Source organism: Pongo pygmaeus, chromosome 18, assembly GCF_028885625.2.
Source record: "Pongo pygmaeus isolate AG05252 chromosome 18, NHGRI_mPonPyg2-v2.0_pri, whole genome shotgun sequence".
NCBI lineage: Eukaryota > Metazoa > Chordata > Mammalia > Primates > Hominidae > Pongo > Pongo pygmaeus.
This window is the reverse complement of record NC_072391.2, coordinates 33,715,457-33,739,628: the sequence shown is the minus strand read 5'-3', so window position 1 is coordinate 33,739,628 and position 24,172 is coordinate 33,715,457. Positions and strand designations below refer to the sequence as shown.

General features: G+C 36.6%; 1 long non-coding RNA gene across 1 annotated transcript in view; it reads left to right on the top strand.

Moving 5' to 3' along the window:
* The window catches only part of LOC129015215 (uncharacterized), a 94,978-nt gene that overhangs the window by 48,703 nt on the left and 22,103 nt on the right, over nt 1-24,172 (top strand). The window contains exon 2 of the long non-coding RNA XR_008494512.2: nt 20,424-20,546. This is a non-coding gene — a long non-coding RNA (uncharacterized LOC129015215). The remainder of the gene's footprint in view (nt 1-20,423; nt 20,547-24,172) is intronic.

Sequence of the window (24,172 nt, the reverse complement as noted above, 5' to 3'; positions counted from 1 at the left end):
CGTCAGGTTGGTCTCAAACTCCTGACTTCAGGTAATCCGCCCACCTCGGCCTCCAAAAGTGCTGAGATTACAGGCGTGAGCCACTGTGCCTAGCCCAAAAGTAAAGTAGTTCGTATTGGAATAAATAAGCTGCTTCAAATCATGAAGGTGAAGTCAAGCATATGGCAGCAATATTTCACCAAAAGACGTTACTTAATTTTAAATGATATTATATAAAGTCATAGCAAGAGTTTGTATTTTGGTTCAAACATCTGTAATAATTGTATCTTTTTCACTGTTTTTTGGAAATATAAAAATATCTTAAAACCAAACACTTCCTGCATGCAACATCAGTCTTAACTTGGTGAACAAATTTGTTACTGATAACCTACCAATACTACTATCATCATAAACTTTCATTTCTAAATCAGAGTTTTACTTTCTGATCATATGATATTTTATGACAATTCCCTTAAGAGTTGTCAGTCAACATTAAATGAAAAGAAGGAAATAAAGTTTCTAAATAAATAATACCTACAGGAGAGAGAAAACAAGAAAGTTTCCTTTGATAATAGAAAAAGAATATTATTACAATTTCTCTTTCATATTTTCATAGCTTTGAGCTACCCTCAGGTTGAAATGTTGTTTCTAATTTTACATTTCTTTTGATTTGTTTTATCTACATTTATTTCAAAGTTTAGATGATGACCAGTCACATGTAAATCTACTTTTACTTAAGACAGATCTAAAATAAAAGTAGTATTTACACAATTTGTATTTTAATCAATTGTTCAGTATGGATCTTGAGCCAATCACTCTTTCTGGTATTTGCATATATACTTTTACAAATTCCTGTTTAGTGATATTTAAAATAGTGTTTTTAGGCCCATACATCGGAAAAATAAATAAATCATATTGACATGAACATTTATGTGCTAATATAAAATAAATTTATTATTTATTTGGTTGCAGAAACAAAATATGATTTTCAATGATGTTATTGGAGAAACTTAAAACAAATCTTTGCAGAGTATTGATGTGTTGTTAGATATTTTGTAAAAACAGTGAATAATTCATGAAAGTGCAGAATTTATAACCAATTCTAGGCATTCTTCTGTTTTTACATGAGTGTCTCTCTTGAACATATATAGAGAGTATCTGATTTTTTGTTCTTATGTATACATCATATTATGCAGTAAAAGATTACAATATCCTCACTATTTTTCAATGCAGCATGTTTTACATCATCTCAATTATTTTAGTTTCTAATAGCACTATGTCTATTGGCTGGTACATGTTGTAATTTAAGAACATTGTGCTGTGATGCATGTTTTTCTTTTTGTTTTTCTTTTTCTTTTTGAATCTACTGAGCCTTTCTGGGCATATAGTAGATACTCAGCAAAAGTTTGTTGAAATGAACTGCACTAGCAATCACAGTTTTTAAATTACTCTAAAATATACACCAGCCTCTTTATAAAAAATGCATGGTGTAAACAGATATTTATAAGTGATATCAAGTTTTATTTAAAAAGATTCAAAGGCCAGGCACAGTGGCTCACATCTGTAATCCCAGCAATTTGGGAAGCTGAGGTTTACTTGAGCCAAGGAGTTTGAGATCAGCCTGGGCAACATAGAGAGACCCAGTCTCTATAAATTAAGAAAATAAAAAGATTAAAATATTCTTGAAGTCTTTGGCCATGCCTATGTCCTAAATGGTATTGCCAAGGTTTTCTTCTAGGGTTTTTACGGTTCTAGGTTATTGCAACAAAAGCCAAAATTGACTAATTGGATCTAATTAAACTAAACAGCTTCTGCTCAGCAAAAGAAACTATCATCAGAGTGAACAGGCAACCTACAGAATGGGAGGAAATTTTTGCAATCTACCCATCTGACAAAGGTCTAATATCCAGAATCTACAAGGAACTTAAACAAATTTAAAAGAAAAAAAAAACAACCCCATCAAAAAGTGGGTGAAGTATATGAACAGACACTTCTCAAAAGAATACACTTATGTGGCCAAAAAACATATGAAAAAAAGCTCAATATCACTGGTCATTACAGAAATACAAATCAAAACCACAATGAGATAACATCTCATGCCAGTTAGAATGGTAATCATTAAAAAATCTGGAAACAAACAGATGTTGATGAGGTTGTGGAGAAACTGGGAACGCTTTTACACTGTTGGCGGGAGTGTAAATAAGTTCAACCATTGTGGAAGACAGACAGTGTGGTGATTCCTCAAGGATCTAGAACCAGAAATACCATTTGACCCAGCAATCCATTACTGGGTATATACCCAAAGGATTATACATCATTCTACTATAAAGACACATGCACACATGTTTACTGCAGCACTATTTACAATAGCAAAGACTTGGAAGATAGACTGGATAAAGAAAATGTGGCACATATATACCATGGAATACTATGCAGCCATAAAAAAATGAGTTCATTTCCTTCACAGGCACATGGATGAAGCTGGAAACCATCACCCTCAGCAAACTAACACATGAATAGAAAACCAAACACCGCATGTTTTCACTCATCAGTGGGAGTTGAACAGTGAGAACACATGGACACAGGAAGGGGAACATCACATACCATGGCCTGTCAGGGGATTGGGGGACAAGGGGAGGGAAAGCATTAGGATAAATACCTAATGCATGCGAGGCTTAAAACCTAGATGATGGGTTGATAGGTGCAGCAAACCACCATGGCACATGTATACCTATGTAACAAACCTGCACATTCAGCACAGGTATCCTAGAACTTAAAGTAAAAAAAAAAAAAAAAAAAAAAGAGACATACCAGTCAAATATAATGCATGCACTTGTCTGGCTCCAAATTCAAAGAGAAAAACTCTAAAAAGACAATTTCTATGAAAGCTAAGTATATTCTTAGTCTATGACTCAACAATTTCCCTTTGGGATATATATCCACCAAATTAGTGCTTAAGTCCACCAAAAAAAAAAAAAATTTACAAAAATGCTTAGTGTATAACCAAAAGCTATCAACAACCTAAATGCCCTCAATGGTAGAATAAACAAATTGTACTAAAGCCATATTATGGAACACTATATAGCAATGCGAAGTTAAAATGAAGGAACGAATGTGTCACAACAACTGCAAAGATGAATCTCAAATATAACATTGAGCAAAACAAGCCAGAAATAGAGAATATATGCTGCACAATTTCATTTATATGAAGTTCAAAAACAGGCAAAACTAATATACAGTGATAGAAGTCAAATGGTGATCATTTCTAGAGGTGGGAAGAAGGTGCTATTGGCTGGAATAAAGCACAAAGAAATCATTTGAGATACAGAAAACGTTCATATCTTGACCATGGAGATGGTTACAAAGGTGTATCATATGTAAACATTCATTGAATGGTACACTTAAGATTTGCGCACTTTTCTGAGTATATATCTCAACTTTTTAAAAAGCATAGAAATTAAAAAGCAAGCTAAAAAAAGATTCAGTAAGCATATAATAATCAGTGACATGAAAAATTTTATTATTCATCCTGGAAGAACTAACATCTAGGTGAGGAAGAACTCAAATTCCTAAATGTGGTAAAACTAGGGAACAATTTAAGGTACAACCTCAGTTGTAATTACAAATAAGGCAACTACTAAACATAATGGGATTTTATATGCAAATATGTATTATGTCCTTCAAATTAATTATATTAGAAGCCAGATATTTATATCAATCACAATTTTATCATTCAAAACATTTTAAGATCCTGTTTTGATATTATTCAATTGAATAGCCTCAATGACATCATTTTTTTTCCAAACCTAATGCTAGTTTATTAATTTACTATGCAAATGAATTGGTTTGAGAACAAATTACCTTATGTATTTTTTTTTCTTTTTGTCTTAAGGAAATTCAGCTGGGAAATGTGCAAATTCTTGAGTTCTGGAAAACAAGCATAAACTTTTGACAACTCAATAATTTCATCACCAAAGAAAAGTTCCCTCAACTCCCTTCCCATTCATTCCAAACCCTTTATAATCAACTGTCACTTTTCTATCACCATTGAGTAGTTCTGCCATTGTTCAACTTCATATAAATGGAAATATACACTAAGTACTTTATCAGCTAATTTTCTTTTGGGATCATTTGTTAAATGTGTTGTGAAAAAGTTTGTTTGATTATATTATTACCTCCTTCATTTTTTTATTGTATTCACCAGTGATAGCTTAAAACCTTTATACCTTAGCTTAAACTTTTCTTATGGGAAGGTTTTTGATGCTGGAGTATTTGTATTTCCTATTTCTTCCTGTGCCAATTTTGCTAAATGTGTTTTTCATGGAATTTGTCCAATTTATCTATGTCTAAGACAATGACAACAAACTTAATCTTTAGGATTGACTTCACTTAACATACTGAAAAGTTGTTCATAAATAAAGCAAATGATTTGAGTAAGCAACAGTTATTCTAGACTTTATGAAGTAAAAATAAAAATATAATTTATAGGGCAAATATATATGAAGTACATGGCTTATACATTGACTTTAAAAATTTTCTGATGCTAAACTTAAGTTAGATATATTCCAGCTATTACTAATTGTAACTTTTACTGTAATATTCATAAATTTGTGAAGTCTTTTTAAAATGTTTCCTTAATCCATATATTATGTGCAAAATTCTATTGATGTTTCTGTTTAACTTGTGTAATTTTTTTGTTTTGTTTTTTAAGGTAACCCTTTGTCCTGGTTTTATGGACTCTTTTGACATTTTTAGTTTATGCATAATTTAATGATGCTATAGATTTTAACCTCATCACTCTCAGTACTGGGCTTTCTAGAAAGAAGCATTAGTGTGCTTTACATGACAGGGAAACAAAACAAAACAAAACAAAAAACCTCTGTTTGGAGTCAGACAGGTCTAAATTCAAACACCTATTTTTAAGCAGAGAGTAGAGTGATCTCTAGTATATACTTTATGTTCTTTGAGCCTCAGTTTCCACACTTATAAATGCAGTAGTTATAGGCTTTGGTAATGAGATCATGAATATAACCCTGAGGAATGATCCTAGCAAAGTGCCTGATACATTGTATACTCCAAGCCTTGCTGCTTAAAGAGTATTTCAAGGTCAGCAACAGCAACAAGCAGGGCCATGTAAGCTTGTATAATATCAGGACTGGTCACAGACTTATTGAGTCTGTATCTGCATTTTTAGAAAGATTTACAATGATTTGCATGATCATTCCAGGTTGAGAGTCAGCTTCTATATTACTATTAGTACTGTTATTTGTACTTCTTAGTTTTTACTCACAGTGCTCTATTAGAGCAACTTCTTTTTGATGTTCTCTAGTCTAATTATATTAATGTTGAAGTTTAACAGGGAGAAGTACACATATTATCTGAGTGAGGTCCACTAGAGTGGATTTGAAAAAAAAAAAAGTTATTTTAAAACCATTGGTATACCTTGATCTGTAAAATATATTTAAGGTTTAAAAATGGCCACCATGGTGTGGTACCAAAAAGATCATATAAATATAATTACTTGTTTTTACTTAATTAGAAACATGTATATAAAGATCTCATTTATTGCAAAAGTATATTTGTCTAACTCTTGGTCCATCTATCTATTTTTTTATCTGCATGCATATGGAAATGGAGGTAGCTTGCCAAAAAATAGAAATGATTCTGCCTGGATATAGGGGCTCAGGCTGTTTCTCTTCATTTTCTTCTCCTTATTTTTCTGTATTGCTTGCATTTTTATTAATAGAAACCATTTAAAATTCTTTTCAGGAAAAGAAACATTATTTCTGAACACAGATACCAATTTTTAAAGAGAGACCAAAAATGAAACCAAAACTCCCTTTTGCATGCAAAATCTCCTTGAGGGAAGAAAGGGTGAGACCTGTGCAAAAAGAGAAGATGAGATGATTCATCACTCAGTAAAGTAGAATAGTCAGAGACAGGAGATAGATTCTGGAGTCACAACCAGTTCGAAGTTGTTAGGGAGGGGGAACATACTGCCCAGAGCACAGCTAGGACAGTTCCTGACAGAACCGTTTTCATACCAGTGGGGACTAAGTGGTCGTCAGGAAGCCAGCTCACCAGCTGTGCTGGAGAGAGGCCGCCTGAAGAGAGAAACCAGTGTGGCTGGCTGGCAACGCAGACCTCATTATCGGAAGAGGGAGCTCTGTCCCCTACACCTGAGGAAGTTAAATGGCTAATTAAATCCTTCCCTGCTCAAGCCAGAAAATAAGCCTGAGGGCTGGGCTTTAACCCTATTGCACTGCAATAAGCAGTAGCACTGGAGTGAACAGGGGTTTGCAGAAAGCCAAGGATGCTCATGAGGTTTATATGTTTAGTAGGGTAATTCCTGGAAGAGAAGTAAAGCTAAAGGATAAAGACCCGGTATGTATAAGAAACAGGCCATTTTCAAGCTATCTAAATTCTTTTTAAAAATAGTACTAATCAAGTTTTGTATTCTAAAACAAATTTTATTAAGTACCTGAAAAATGTCTGGTACTGATGTAAGGTGCTGGGAATGAATACATAAAATACACAGTACTTGTCCTCTAGAAGCTTGTTTCAACGGGAAGGACTGACCTATAAACTAATAATCACATTGCAATGCATTCGCTATAACAGATGATTACAATGCAGCATGGGAGGGACATCAACAAATACATGATGTCAAGACATCCAGCAATCTGACCTCCCCATTGGCAACGTCAAGGAAAAACTGAAGCAGGATATATTTTTTACCTTGATTTACAAACTCTCTTTTTCAATCATCCTCCACCCATACTTTTTTTCTGACCTCCACTTAAAGTTCACCTGACCCTCATTGGCCCCATTACCCTCGCCTGGTTCATTTCTAAGTTATAAGGAGTTACAGTAAAAATTTCAGAGTAATATACTTTAAGGAATTATCTGAAAGGAGGGTTGTATTTCTAATCCAAGAATCAATCTGGGGAAAAAACACCTCATTTTCCAGAGGATCAACTCTGAAAAAGTCAGTTTTCTATCAAATGATTCCACACTGACATTTTCAACTTAAGTCTGCCAGTAATGCTCATCCTTGTCGGCTTCCTATTTTTGCTTTCAAATTAGGGTAAGGATGAGTCTTCCCCAACCACCACAAATGATGCCAGATAAGGTGGGGAAATCTCTGCTGGAACTATGGCTAACACAAGGTAAGAATCTAGAAACTAAAGAGTCAGGGAGATTTCCGCTTTCATTTATTCACTTAAGGTCACATGTTCTAAAGGAGATCTGATTATTTTTAAAATTATTTTCAAACTTCTAGAAATCTAATGCTCTCTGCCTTTTTTCACAATTACTTTCTATTTACGCAAACAAAATATACTCAATCACCCATACTGTGAACTAGTTTATTTTGTATAGAATTTTAATAAGTTTCTCTGCCTCTTCTTCACATACTTACGATTTACTACATTCAAAGTGAGCTTCTAGCCAAAATTAACTGTGTAACTTCTTTTAGTAAAATTTCTCTGGAGCTCTTCGCAGCTTTGAGAATGAAATGCCTGGTTTTCTAAGGGCTTTAAGAACTGGCCAGTTTATTTCTCCGGCCTAACCCAGCCTGCTTCCTCACCGGCATCCTTTGCCCAAGGCATGGTACTAATGTCTCCAATAGATTGTATCCCCTACCCTTCTAATACCTTTAAACAAGCTGCTATTTAGATGCTATCTTTCTCTACTCTAGACCATCTAGGAATTGAACCCATATCTTAGTCTACCCATGCACTCCGCTTTCATCTAAAATGTCTTTCTTGACACTTCTCACAGGGAGGAATTAAATACTCCTATATCCCGTGACACTCCAGGCATATTTTTTCAGAGAATGTATCACATTATATTGCAATTGTTGATTACTTGTCTTTCTTTCTTGTAGGAGATTTGCAGCTTAGTCCCTAGAATAAAGTAGGCATCTACTGTAGAATTAGACCATTTTTACACTGCTATAAAGAACTGCCGGAGACTAGGTAATTCATAAAAAAAGAGGTTTAATTGACTCACAGTTCAGCATGGCTGGGGAGGACACAGGAAGCTTAAAATCATGGCAGAAGGTGAAGGGGAAGCAAGGCACCTTCACAAGGCGGCAAGAAGGAGAATAATGCAGGAGAAGCTACCAAACACTTCTAAAACCATCAGCTCTCCTGATAACTCACTCACTATCACGAGAACAGCATGGGGAAAACCACCCCTATGATTCAATTACCTCCACCTGTTCTCTCCCTTGTTGCATGGGGATTCTGAGGATTGTGAGGATTACGATTCAAGATGAGATTTTGTGTGGGGGCACAGCCAAACCGTATCACCTTTGCATTAATTACTTAATAAATTAATAAATGAGTCATAGAATATTACAGCTAGACTTCATATTATGACATTATAAATTATCTAATATATTCTGCTTCTACAGAGGCAGAAATTGAAGTTTTAAAATTAATTTAGTTTTTCAAAAGTGATCTAATGAAGTTTTCCCTCGAATTCTAAAGCTTTTTAATTTTTACTTTACTTCTCCTCTTCTGAATACTCTAAAATATCTCCTTCCCATACCATTTATTCTTACTGTACATGGCACTTTCCTACATATCTCTTCGTGCCACACATATATTCTTGTATTTCAGTGACAAAGATGACACTTTAGCCATTCTTTCTACTCTCAGACTTCTATGGAAGAGTTTACCTTTTTTTTTTTTTCTTTTAGTCAACATTGATTGTCTGCTTCCCTTGCACATGTCTCCATTGGCAGAACTGCCAATATTTATTTTAGGAGAACAATAGCGTTTTAAAGAGAAGGAAAATAAAAATGTGAGGCTGCCTTGAGCTGCATTAGGATCTGGTTACCATGATAATATTGCCACATTTTCTGACTACATATGCCAAGAGTATTTCAAAAACTAAAATAATGCTTTTTGGTGCTATATTAGACATCTATAGAGAGATTTCTAAGCAGTTTCCTCCATTAAATTCCAAAGATACCAATATGTTTGGGTATTAGTCAGTGTCCTTGGTGAAGTAAATGCCAAGAAGAAATCTGATGTGCAAGTGATTTACTGGGGAAATGCTAATGATAGAAAAGGGAAAATAAGTGGGAAGAAGGCTAAGGGAGCTAGCTCATGGAAATAAAAGTTTGATATTTGTGCAGAAGAGAGGGAAGTAAGTGATTTTGGATGAAAGCCCCTGGACTGGTCCTAGATCTAGTTCTAAGAAAGTTTAGCAGGGCCAGTGAGAAGCCTTTGAATTGCAGTCACCATCAAAAGAGATCTATGCCTCCCAGGAACTGGCTTAATTCCTGCTGTGGAACTTAGTATTCCTGCTGTGCTCAGTAATTAGTGGGCGGCAGTGAGTAGGAAGTATAGCCTCAGCATAAATGCAGTGCTGGATTTCACAATGTAAGAGCTGGGGCCACTGATCAATTAGGTTCCCATAGTCAGATCTTGGAGGCATGGTGGTCACAGTTTACATACATGGCTTAGGTAATTGGGGAATAACCTTGATGTAACACTAATTCACATCTCATCCATGTTGGGTATTGATTTTACCTACTGAAGACTTTTTAAAAACAGTTGTAGCTACGAAGAATGGACAATTTCCACATGTATTTAAAAGAGAAAAATTTGGTGATCTTAATTTTGTCTGTTTAGCCATACCCTCACTAACATTATAGGTACTTATGATCAGCAGTAATGGCCATTAGAATAAGTATTAACTGGCTGGGCATGGTGGCTCATGCCTGTAACCCTAGCACTTTAGGAGGTGAAGGCAGGCAGACTGCCTGAGCTCAGGAGTTTGAGACCACCCTGGGTAACATGGTGAAACCCCATCTCCAGTAAAATACAAAAAACTAGCTGGGTGTGGTGCCACACACCTATAGTCCCAGCTACTCAGGAGGCTGGGGCAGGAGAATCACATGAACCCAGGAGGCAGAGGTTGCAGCGAGCTGAGATTGTGCTATTGAACTCCAGCCTGGGTGACAGAGGAAGACTCTGTCTCCAAACAAAAAGGATAAATACTAGCAAGAAAGTTATTTGACTATACTGCATATGTGTGTATCTATATTTAATGAACAACATATAACTTCCTTTATCATTTTATGTGTATGCTAATTTATAAAAAAATTCCACAATTACTAATGAGCAGATGAGAATGTAATGATAATAAAATGCTTTATCAGGTTTTCACAACAGAGTCAAGGTAATTTTAAAAACACTTCTATTGAGTTAAAAGCTACGAAATCAAAATAATATGCCAAACACGTATGTTTTAAAATGTGTCCCACATTCACTGTATTTATAGTTCAACTTTAACTTTATAAAAAGAATCAAGCTTTTTTTTTTCTTCTTTTCCTTTTTGTCACATAAAGCATGAGTCAACTCTAATGAGGCCTCTGTGTTTGTGTATCTGTCCATATGTGTAGGTGGTATGGTTTCAAAAGTGCATGTAGCCTTTAAAACTTTCTGGTAAAACTACTTCTGAGTTAATAATCACCTCTAGGTTTCAAAAGTTACTTACATGTAAATATTGCTATTATTAATGGAACACAACATAAAGAGATGGCAACACTGAAATAATTCATTTCCTTTTATTGCAGATAAAGATGGTGATGGTAGAGGAGATAATGTTTGTGTTCTACAATTTATTGATGGTTTTAAGATTCACTGGTGTTTGGAGGCTATTTGTTTCTAATCTCAAGACTTCTGTGCTTATACATTCCTTTCTGACCTTTGGAATTCTGTTTCCTTCATTCTTTTTAGGACAACTGACTATGATTTACTACTGAAAATATGCCATTTTACTTTGCACAGCCCTGGAGAGAACAGCATGCTCCTAATATGGTCAGATTTGCACATGGTCATGGTGAATCTGAATATTTCCCATTAACTTGTATGTTTCTTACTCTGTTGTGTGTATCCTTACTTTGCAATTATATTTTCATCTATAATGGGAAACACAGACTCTAACAGGCATTTAATTAAAAAACTGAAATGCTTTTACATTGGTATCATTTTGCTTTTTATTTTATGAAAATCAGTGCTAATGTTTTCATTATAAAAAGCAAATTAAAAAGCAAATTTTTTATTTTTTTCTTTAGCTATTCTTTTTTTTTTCTTTTTATTATTATTATTATTATTATACTTTAGGCTCTATGGTACATGTGCGCAACGTGCAGGTAAGTTACATATGTATACATGTGCCATGCTGGTGCGCTGCACCCACTAACTCGTCATCTAGCATTAGGTATATCTCCCAATGCTATCCCTCCCCCCTCCGCCCACCCCACAACAGTCCCCGAAGTGTGATGTTCCCCTTCCTGTGTCCATGTGTTCTCATTGTTCAATTCCCACCTATGAGTGAGAATATGCGGTGTTTGGTTTTTTGTTCTTGCGATAGTTTACTGAGAATGATGATTTCCAATTTCATCCATGTCCCTACAAAGGACATGAACTCATCATTTTTTATGGCTGCATAGTATTCCATGGTGTATATGTGCCACATTTTCTTAATCCAGTCTATCATTGTTGGACATTTGGGTTGGTTCCAAGTCTTTGCTATTGTGAATAATGCCGCAATAAACATACGTGTGCATGTGTCTTTATAGCAGCATGATTTATAGTCCTTTGGGTATATACTCAGTAATGGGATGGCTGGGTTGAATGGAATTTCTAGTTCTAGATCCCTGAGGAATCACCACACTGACTTCCACAAGGGTTGAACTAGTTTACAGTCCCACCAACAGTGTAAAAGTGTTCCTATTTCTCCACATCCTCTCCAGCACCTATTGTTTCCTGACTTTTTAAAGATTGCCATTCTAACTGGTGTGAGATGTTATCTCATTGTGGTTTTGATTTGCATTTCTCTGATGGCCAGTGATGGTGAGCATTTTTTCATGTGTTTTTTGGCTGCATAAATATCTTCTTTTGAGAAGTGTCTGTTCATGTCCTTCACCCACTTTTTGATGGGGTTGTTTGTTTTTTTCTTGTAAATTTGTTGGAGTTCATTGTAGATTCTGGATATTAGCCCTTTGTCAGATGAGTAGGTTGCGAAAATTTTCTCCCATTTTGTAGGTTGCCTGTTCACTCTGATGGTAGTTTCCTTTGCTGTGCAGAAGCTCTTTAGTTTAATTAGATCCCATTTGTCAATTTTGGCTTTTGTTGCCATTGCTTTTGGTGTTTTAGACATGAAGTCCTTGCCCATGCCTATGTCCTGAATGGTAATGCCTAGGTTTTCTTCTAGGGTTTTTATGGTTTTAGGTCTAACATTTAAGTCTTTAATCCATCTTGAATTGATTTTTGTATAAGGTGTAAGGAAGGGATCCAGTTTCAGCTTTCTACATATGGCTAGCCAGTTTTCCCAGCACCATTTATTAAATAGGGAATCCTTTCCCCATTTCTTGTTTTTGTCAGGTTTGTCAAAGATCAGATAGTTGTAGATATGTGGCATTATTTCTGAGGGCTCTGTTCTGTTCCACTGATCTATATCTCTGTTTTGGTACCAGTACCATGCTGTTTTGGTTACTGTAGCCTTGTAGTATAGTTTGAAGTCAGGTAGTGTGATGCCTCCAGCTTTGTTCTTTTGGCTTAGGATTGACTTGGTGATGTGGGCTCTTTTTTGGTTCCATATGAACTTTAAAGTAGTTTTTTCCAATTCTGTGAAGAAAGTCATTGGTAGCTTGATGGGGATGGCATTGAATCTGTAAATTACCTTGGGAAGGATGGCCATTTTCACGATATTGATTCTTCCTACCCATGAGCATGGAATGTTCTTCCATTTGTTTGTATCCTCTTTTATTTCCTTGAGCAGTGGTTTGTAGTTCTCCTTGAAGAGGTCCTTCACATCCCTTGTAAGTTGGATTCCTAGGTATTTTATTCTCTTTGAAGCAATTGTGAATGGGAGTTCACTCATGATTTGGCTCTCTGTCTGTTATTGATGTATAAGAATGCTTGTGATTTTTGTACATTGATTTTGTATCCTGAGACTTTGCTGAAGTTGCTTATCAGCTTAAGGAGATTTTGGGCTGAGACAGTGGGGTTTTCTAGATGTACAATCATGTCATCTGCAAACAGGGACAATTTGACTTCCTCTTTTCCTAATTGAATACCCTTGATTTCCTTCTCCTGCCTAATTGCCCTGGCCGGAACTTCCAACACTATGTTGAATAGAAGTGGTGAGAGAGGGCATCCCTGTCTTGTGCCAGTTTTCAAAGGGAATGCTTCCAGTTTTTGCCCATTCAGTATGATATTGGCTGTGGGTTTGTCATAGATAGCTCTTATTATTTTGAGATACGTTCCATCAATACCTAATTTATTGAGAGTTTTTAGCATAAAGGGTTGCTGAATTTTTTCAAAGGCTTTTTCTGCATCTATTGAGATAATCATGTGGTTTTTGTCTTTGGTTCTGTTTATATGCTGGATTACATTTATTGATTTGTATATATTGAACCAGCCTTACATCCCAGGGATGAAGCCCATTTGATCATGGTGGATAAGCTTTTTGATGTGCTGCTGGATTCTGTTTGCCAGTATTTTATTGAGGATTTTTGCATCAATGTTCATCAAGGATATGGGTCTAAAATTCTCTTTTTTTGTTGTGTCTCTGCCAGGCTTTGGTATCAGGATGATGCTGGCCTCATAAAATGAGTTAGGGAGGATTCCCTCTTTTTCTATTGATTGGAATAGTTTCAGAAGGAATGGTACCAGCTCCTCCTTGTACCTCTGGTAGAATTCGGCTGTGAACCCATCTGGTCCTGGACTTTTTTTGGTTGGTAAGCTATTGATTATTGCCACAATTTCAGCTCCTGTTATTGGTCTATTCAGAGATTCAACTTCTTCCTGGTTTAGTCTTGGGAGGGTGTATGTGTTGAGGAATTTATCTATTTCTTCTAGATTTTCTAGTTTATTTGCGTAGAGGTGTTTGTAATATTCTCTGATGGTAGTTTGTATTTCTGTGGGATCGGTGGTGATATCCCCTTTATCATTTTTTATTGCATCTATTTGATTCTTCTTTCTTTTTTTCTTTATTAATCTTGCTAGCGGTTTATCAATTTTGTTGATCGTTTCAAAAAACCAGCTCCTGGATTCATTTATTTTTTGAAGGGTTTTTTGTGTCTCTATTTCCTTCAGTTCTGCTCGGATTTTAGTTATTTCTTGCCTTCTGCTAGCTTTTGAATGTGTTTGCTCTTGCTTTTCTAGTTCTTTTAATTGTGATGTTAGGGTGTCAATTTTGGATCTTTCCTGCTTTCTCTTGTGGGCATTTAGTGCTATAAATTTCCCTCTACACACTGCTTTGAATGCATCCCAGAGATTCTGGTATGTTGTGTCTTGGTTCTCATTGGTTTCAAAGAACATCTTTATTTCTGCCTTCATTTCGTTATGTACCCAGTAGTCATTCAGGAGCAGGTTGTTCAGTTTCCACGTAGTTGAGCGGTTTTGAGTGAGATTCTTAATCCTGAGTTCTAGCTTGATTGCACTGTGATCTGAGAGAGTTTGTTATAATTTCTGTTCTTTTACATTTATTGAGGAGAGCTTTACTTCCAAGTATGTGGTCAATTTTGGAATAGGTGTGGTGTGGTGCTGAAGAAAATGTATATTCTGTTGATTTGGGGTGGAGAGTTCTGTAGTTGTCTATTAGGTCCGCTTGGTGCAGAGCTGAGTTCATTCCTGGGTATCCTTGTTGACTTTCTGTCTCGTTGATCTGTCTAATGTTGACAGTGGGGTGTTAAAGTCTCCCATTATTAATGTGTGGGAGTCTAAGTCTCTTTGTAGGTCACTCAGGACTTGCTTTATGAATCTGGGTGCTCCTGTATTGGGTGCATATATATTTAGGATAGTTAGCTCTTCTCATTGAATTAATCCCTTTACCATTATGTAATGTCCTTCTTTGTCTCTTTTGATCTTTGTTGGTTTAAAGTCTGTTTGATCAGAGACTAGGATTGCAACCCCTGCCTTTTTTTGTTTTCCATTTGCTTGGTAGATCTTCCTCCATCCTTTTATTTTGAGCCTATGTGTGTCTCTGCATGTGAGATGGGTTTCCTGAATACAGCACACTGATGGGTCTTGAGTCTATCCAATTTGCCAGTCTGTGTCTTTTAATTGGAGCATTTAGTCCATTTACATTTAAAGTTAATATTGTTATGTGTGAATTTGATCCTGTCATTATGATGTTAGCTGGTTATTTTGCTCGTTAGTTGATGCAGTCTCTTCCTAGTCTCGATGGTCTTTACATTTTGGCATGATTTTGCAGTGGCTGGTACCGGTTGTACCTTTCCATGTTTAGCGCTTCCTTCAGGAGCTCTTTTAGGGCAGGCCTGGTGGTGATAAAATCTCTCAGCATTTGCTTGTCTGTAAAGTATTTTATTTCTCCTTCACTTATGAAGCTTAATTTGGCTGGATATGAAATTCTGGGTTGAAAATTCTTTTCTTTAAGAATGTTGAATATTGGCCCCCACTCTCTTCTGGCTTGTAGGGTTTCTGCCGAGAGATCCACTGTTAGTCTGATGGGCTTCCCTTTGAGGGTAACCCGACCTTTCTCTCTGGCTGCCCTTAACATTTTTTCCTTCATTTCAACTTTGGTGAATCTGACAATTATGTGTCTTGGAGTTGCTCTTCTTGAGGAGTATCTTTGTGGCGTTCTCTGTATTTCCTGAATCTGAATGTTGGCCTGCCTTGCTAGATTGGGGAAGTTCTCCTGGATAATATCCTGCAGAGTGTTTTCCAACTTGTTTCCATTCTCCCCGTTACTTTCAGGTACACCAATCAGATGTAGATTTGGTCTTTTCACATAGTCCCACATTTCTTGGAGGAATTTGCTCGTTTCTTTTCATTCTTTTTTCTCTAAACTTCCTTTCTCGCTTCATTTCATTCATTTCATCTTCCAGGGCTGATACCTTTTCTTCCATTTGATCGCATTGGCTCCTGAGGTTTCTGCATTCTTCACATAGTTCTCGAGCCTTGGTTTTCAGCTCCATCAGCTCCTTTAAGCACTTCTCTGTATTGGTTATTCTAGTTATACATTCTTCTAAATTTTTTTCAAAGTTTTCAACTTCTTTGCCTTTGGTTTGAATATCCTCCCGTAGCTCGGAGTAATTTGATCGTCTGAAGCCTTCTTCTCTCAGCTCGTCAAAGTCATTCTCCATCCAGCTTTGTTCCATTGCTGGTGAGGAACTGCTTTCCTTTGGAGGAGGAAAGGTACTCTGCTTTTTAGAGTTTCCAGTTTTTCTGCTCTTTTTTTTCCCCATCTTTGTGATTTTATCTACTTTTGGTCTTTGATGATGGTGATGTACAGATGGGTTTTTGGTGTAGATGTCCTTTCTGTTAGTTTTCCTTCTCACAGACAGGACCCTCAGATGCAGGTCTGTTGGAGTACCTGGCCGGCCGTGTGAGGTGTCAGTCTGCCCCTGCTGGGGGGTGCCTCCCAGTTAGGCTGCTCGGGGGTCAGGGGTCAGGGACCCACTTGAGGGGGCAGTCTGCCCATTCTCAGATCTCCAGCTGCGTGTTGGGAGAACCACTGCTCTCCTCAAAGCTGTCAGACAGGGACATTTAAGTCTGCAGAGGTTACTGCTGTCTTTTTGTTTGTCTGTGTCCTGCCCCCAGAGGTGGAGCCTACAGAGGCAGGCAGGCCTCCTTGAGCTGTGGTGGGCTCCACCCAGTTCAAGCTTCCAGGCTGCTTTGTTTACCTAAGCGAGCCTGGGCAATGGCGGGCGCCCCTCCCCCAGCCTCGCTGCCGACTTGCTGTTTGATCTCAGACTGCTGTGCTAGCAATCAGCGAGACTCCGTGGGTGTAGGACCCTCTCAGCCAGGTGCGGGCTATACTCTCCTGGGGCACCGTTTCCTAAGCCCGTCGGAAAAGCACAGTATTCGGGTGGGAGTGGCCTGATTTTCCAGGTGCTGTCTCTCACCCCTGGAAAGGGAACTCCCTGACCCATTGCGCTTCCTGAGTGAGGCAGTGCCTTGCCCCTGCTTCCGCTGGTGCACGGTGCACTCACCCACTGACCTGCGCCCACTGTCTGGCACTCCCTAGTGAGATGAACATGGTACCTCAGATGGAAATGCAGAAATCACCCGTCTTCTGCGTCGCTCACGCTGGGAGCTGTAGACTGGAGCTGTTCCTATTCGGCCATCTTGGCTCCTCCCCCAAAATACATAGTCTTGATAATAACTTCCGAATTTTCTTTCTGTCATCATCCCTTCAATTACCCCAAACCTCAATACTCACTCTTATTAAACTAAACCTGCCTCCTCTATACTTCTAGGAAAAAACTAGGGAGGTCCCTGCCTCAGATAGTTTTTTAACCCCGTTTCCTCTACCTAGAATATTATTTTCCTTATATCCACATGGATTTTTCCCTCACTGTCTGTTTAAATACAACCTTCTATGGCAACTCTAGATAAAATTTCAACAATGTCTTTTCTACCTATTTCAATACTACCAACATCCTTCCCTACTTCAGCATTTATGACCATAGACACACACACACACACACACATACACACACACACTTACGTTTCATGTTTCACTTACTTATTACATATATGACTGACAGCCCTACTAGGATATAAGCTCTATTACAGTGGGCATATTTTTTCCACTTCTTTTTTTCAGTATTTTATTCTTAGCCCTGTGAACAGTGCCTAGTACAAAGTAGGCACTCTAATTTTTATTGAATTTTTAAAAAAGGATCATAATTCAAAGTTTTACTTTAAAGTCATGTTCAATAAAAGACATAATTGATTTATGTATAATTGAAACAAATGATCCATCCTCTGGATAGGTTTCAGTCACCTAGACATACTTGTAGGATAAAGCAGCTTTCTTTTCCATCTGGCAACATTGTCCTAGTGTTGTTAAAGACACACTTAGAAAGCACCAGAAAGAATCAGACACTTCCCATCCTGAAATAAGCCAAGTGCATTATTTATTATAAGTCCAAACTTTTAACATGTTTGTGAGAAACACAAACCTGCTTTATACTGGTTAGATATGAACTTTATAGTAGACAGAGTTCAGAAACACATGAAAGGCAAGACATTGGAAGAAGAGCTAAATGGCTTTTCTAGAAAATCTTCAGGATAAACAGATCTGGCTTACTGAAGGCAACATGAGAACATACAGAGGTGCATGGAATTCTTCAGGCATTTCAAAGGTAATGCAACCATCTATCCCAAGAGACAGCATAATTTAAGTTATCTGTAACCAGATTAAATTGTGCTCTCGAGGCTGCTCATGCTCGTCAATTTAGTGATAAGCTGGAATTTGGCCTACAGGTAGTGTCCATAATTTACCTTGTATTCCAGGAGAGTTGAGAACCAAGAGAAAAATGGTGTTGGGTAGCCAGCACGGGAAAAAAATATCAGTCCAAATAAAAGAAAAGTTAAATTCAAAAATGAAAATTAGTACAAGCACATGTAAGATACCATTTACAAGTAAAAGGTAATGATCTTGTAAATATTTTCGACATTTCTAATGTTTTCTTGGACATAACATATGAACCGCTTCAGTGTCTGGGCATTACTATCATGCTTATCATGAATTGCAGCAGGACCCTTTCTTGTATTCCCCAAGTCAATGAAGCTGGGAACTTGTTGAACTTCAGCTTGAAGTCTGGCAGCTAGCCCTAGAGGCATGAACTTAGTTCAGCCAATCTTATGTTCCCACCTGGGACCTAGGGACCTAGAACATCATATTGGTGATTTAAATAGCGGCATTTCTAAAAATTATTAAAATATGACGGTGGTGGCATCCAGCATCTACTGACAGCAGTTCTGGGGGTAGCGTCAGTATCCAGCATCTTTGCTGGTGGTGCCCTAACCAAACTGTCCTATTGATATGTACATGGCCGTGTTTCCAGCTGTCTAGTTTCCATTTAGCCTCCTTGACCCACCCTTAGTTTTTTGGAGCATGGTTCTAAGCTCTGTGTTATTTCTGTGAGCTACATAACTAGCTTCCAATAAAACCATTTATGCTTAAATTAAAACAAGTACACATCTTTTGTTTAGTACCAATATTTCCACTGGTTATGATTGCATAGGTGTGGAAATAATTTCCTCCAGTAGAAAATACGTATTTGGTGAGATACTTCATTTTATATATATGCTACATGGCTTACCAGTGAATAAGTTTATAGTTTGAAATAAAGTATAATATAAAAAATAAATAAGAAAAGAGAATATTGAAATTTTTAAGAGGGAACATCAGATCAATGAAACAGCAGCCCACATCCATGTTACTGGAGCGTGAAACAGGAAAATACTGCAATGAGAAAGTGTTTAAAGCCACGAGGCCCTTAAAATCTCATATAGAAACTAGAAAGGGAAAACCTGAGGGTAAAAAGCATGCAAGCCTTGAAACTGAAACTGAAGGAGACAACCCAAAGGGAACATTCACTGGAGCCTGGATGATCAGTCTGAAGGAATAGAGGGAGCCTGAAGGCAAAAATGCATTCAGAACCAACAGTGAGTTTGAAAGGGTCCCTTCAGGGCAAGATTCATTCTGGTTCTGACAATAAGTTAGAATGGACTAATCTTAGGGGCGGCATGCATTTAGGAAAAATAAGCAGATATCTAGAGGCAGTGTACATTTTTTATAAAATGATTATAAGTCTGATTGGTAAGAGCTGGGATATGGCAAGCATTAAAATGTACACCATACACCTTATGAGAAAATTAGATATTGAAAGAGAAAAGGAGAAAATGGGATTGTCAGAGGTCAGCACATGCTGATAAAACCTGTACTGAGTGTAGCATTGTCAGCCAAAGCCAATGTGCACGTCTCCTCAATCAGTTTATATTAAGACTTATTGACTGACCTGACAATTTTCATAGTGTAAAAAAATTCTAGGAAATAAGAGTAAATTGTACTCAGATAATTACATTGAGTTGGTCATTGACATTAGAGAAATCTCTTTCTTGTTTAGAGGAATTACATAACATTTGGATATCTTAAATTAGTCAGGCATAATAGTAAGATTCCAATATCCTCTTAAGTAATAAACATCTCAGATATTACAAACTGACACATGTGAGCTGTATTAAAACAATTTTATTGGCACTCATAGTTATATTTGTTCTCTGTGAAGCTTTCACTGGCTATAGAGCATAATGGGATTATTGACTAAAACTATGTTTTATCAGTAGCCCTCAAAGTGTCTTCACAGATCAGTAACATTAGCATCACCTAAATGGAAATTCTAGGGACCCAGCCCAGATATTTTGAATTCTGGGAATAGGGCATAGAAATATGTGTTTTAATAAGGCTTCTAGGTAATTATGATTTAAAGTTCTAGAATTACTGGTCTACATTAGAATTAGCATGACTCACATTCCAGAAAATTTTTAGCTTAGGAAGTTGAATTTGCAAATAATTTTTATTTAACGAACTTCCTAACACTCATCTGAACAATAAACTGAGCACTTAAATCCTAATATGAATTGTATTATCTTTTTTAGAAAAACAGATTATTCAAGTTGGCTTATCAAACAATGATTTACTCTTAAGGTGCCTTTCAATACACCTATGAATATGCTACCCCTTGAGCCTTCTACTTGGGGATCTCTGACCATGGTGATGAGGTAAGTCTTGCATTGGATTTGAGCTTATACTTTTTTTGTCAAATTTCCCAGTGCTTCTAGGAAAGAAGATAAGTTTTTAAGGAATACTTGGAATAGCGGATCACTTTGGAAAGCCTTCATCTTTGTGGAAGCCTGCTTTATTGCCAACAATAGTACTATTTAACTCTGCCTATGTTCTTCGTTTCCTACAAGTGTAAGTCCTTATAGAGAAGAGGGCAGACGTAGGTTCCTATAAGTTTGTTTTTGAGTCAGCTTCAAATGGCCAATGAGTTCAAAGTAAGGCCCACTGAATCAGCCTCTTCATAAGACGAATGTTGTGTTACATCTCATATCAAAAACCTAGAGAGCTTTTGTGTGTGTGTGTGTGTGTGAAAGTCTGGTTTGAGAGAAATCTTCTCTTCAAACAGCCACCCAGCCCTTCAGGAATCACCAGATTACCAGGTTTGTCATGAACAGCCAGCCATTAGGTTGAGGGCTAAAGACAAGTTGCACAAGCAATAAGTTGTGTTTCCAGACTCTCAAGGGTTTGTCCCAGTCCTAGTTCTTGCATCCTGAAGACTAAACTCCTGCATCATACATGTATTTATATTAATATCCAAATATTTGTATTTGTTTATTTTCTAAATGGCATGCTTTCCAAGAATAACAGAATTACAGTGGCCACTTCAGGAACTTCAGATATAGCAAAATTATTCATCTAAAAAGTACATTAGAATAAGATGGAACAAACATCCAATGTCTGCTTATTTGATTGATATATTATTTTGGAGGGGATGAAGTTTTCAACAGAAATATAGGATCCAAAATTACTTTCTTAAAATATTGCTTGGATAAGGCAAAAAAAAATTTCAAAACTTAAAACTCTCACTTAGGTGCTCCCAAATCACAACTTAAGCCTAATGGTTTTATCTTGTTAGGCTTCTGCCCTCATTATATCATCCTCTATTACTTGCTGCCCTTGCTCCTCTTTCTGACCTGTTTTACTTCTATTGTGACCATTCAGAAACTCCCAAACTTCAATTACATCTTAAACACCCTTTAGAAAAGGGAAATATCCTTGAGGCAAAAACTTTACAAAACAAAGACAACAAAGAGAAGTAGAGAAAACAATTTGGAATAATTCAAAGAATCTATACACCAGGGATCCCACAGCTATATCAATCAGCTCATGTGTTCCAAGAAACCTCAGATGTGAATGCAAAAAAAGAAAAAAACATATGTATTGAAAAGACAGAATAAGAAGATCCAGAAGATGACTTAAAAGACCCAAAGTTGCATAAGACCCCAGAAGAGTTTAGAAAAAATCTACATTTGGCATGACTGTTTAGTTGTTATTTTTTTCTTTCCTATGAAAATAGATTGAACTTGATTTCAGGCTATCAGCAAAAAAATAGTTCACTAGAGAATTTAGGAGTAGGCTCTTCAAAAACTTTTGACATATAGGAGTAGATTCTAAGCAGAAATAATCTCAGCTCTGTCATTACTTTTTGAGAATGACCATATGCCACAAACAGAGGCTTCAAAGCATAGCAAATTGGTCTTAAATGTTTTGTCACACAAATAGAAAGATTATTGTACATTGACTAAATGTATTGGCACATAAGAGGGAGTAGAGGTGGGGTCATAGAGGAATATTAATCTAAAAGTAGGATGACGGGCCCTGTATGTCAAGCTCTGGAGCTGAGATTTCACCGTGTACTAGAGTCAAATTTTAATAAAGTTTAATTTGTAGTTGCTGCAATTGTGGTATGTAAGATATCATTAGATATAAGAATTAGAAAAGTTTCTTTTATTATAGCATTACATACAGATTGAAAAAGTCTGAGACTAGGCTCACAGAACACATAGAATCAACGTGACTCCGGAACACTCCCCCTAAATTATCACCATGTCTATTATTACATGTATCAATACTTTCCACTCTTCATCCAAGTCAACCCATCCAACATGTAACCACTAGATGTCTTTCAGAGGTGAGAGTTGGCCACATTAACTACTCTTTCAAAAATGTTCCCAATTTATTAGCACTTTAATGAAATTAAAACTCCTAAAAATACAGTCATGTTTCACTAAATGATAGGGATAAGTTCTTAGAAATGCATTAAGCAATTTCAGTGTTGTATGCACAAACGTAAATCTTATACACTATTATGTACCTAGGCTATATAGCCTATTGCTCCTGGGCCACAAAACTGAACAGCATGTTACTGCACTGAATACTGTAGACAGTTATAACACATTAAGTATTTGTATTATAATAAAATATACCTAGACATAGAAAAAGCACAATAAAAATAGCATGTTATAATCTTATGGGATGACCATATATATGTGGTCTGTCATTGGCTGAAATGTGACATGGAGCATAGCTGTACTTTTCAAGATTTTTTACCATTTTGCTCAGCAAAGTTCATGCACTTATACCATGTATGTTATCTCTCTGTGTGTATATATGTGTAAACGTATGTTATATATACACACACACATTTGTACCATTAATACATAACATGCATACAATGTCCATATATATAACCATACATCTCCCAGTCAATATCATACACTTTGTTCTGCCATGCTAAACCACTATTTACAACTTCACAACTGCCTTAGCATGACTACCCTTGCCAAATTCTGTCCTTTGTTTATTGTATTTTCTCTACTGAACTACACTTTCTTTAATCTTCAACATTAAAATGTAACTCATCCTTTAAGAAGAGTCAGAGCTAACTATTCCCATTATGCTTCTCTAACACTCCTAGTGATAATATATTGTTTCCCTATTATTGTGGGACTACATCTGTCATTGCTTGCCTGTCCATATGAGTTCTGAAAGAATAAGCACTTCCTTATGTCTTTATATAAACTACAATGTCTAAAAAAAAAGACTACTGCTTAGTACACTTCAATGAATTAATGAATCAAGAGCAAACGGATGGATTGACTGATACCTAATCACTTGTGTAAAGTTTTCCTTCTCTCCTTCATTAGATGATAAGTCAGTGATTCTCTCAGCAAATATTTTACTTCTTATGTAATGGTTTCCTTACAATACACAGCACAATGCGCTCAGCGCCGTGGGTAATCAATACCTGCTGTTGACTGTTGAAGTAAAATAAATTTACAAAAATAAACCAAGCTTGTTTCTAGTAATGGAAGTCCCCTTGGTGATTTTTGTCATGTAAAATGAAATCACCGCAGAAAAGTTTATGAATGATATGCTGAGTATCCCAAATAAATGTTGTACTTTCAGATATAAGCACCATTGACTGCAGTCGTTATAGATAATGAAAATTAAGCAGGTCTCAAAGGGGAGAAAATTTTGGATGGCATTAACGATTCAGTTATTTGCTTTTTTTCCTTTGGGACCAACTACACTGATGCCATTACATTGAATTAAACTAAGCTGTAAAATGAGAAATGCCTTTCTTGAAATACATTACAAAAAGAAGATCCACCTTATAATTAGAAAGGATAATATGATGAGGGAGAAAAGTACACATCTCCTGAAACAGCTTCTACTAATGTGGTTGAAGTCAGCAAATTATTAATTTGCTAAATTATAGGGATCCTTTTACTTCCTCTTCCTATAAGTAATTTCGCCACGTTAATTGATGCTATTCTGAACT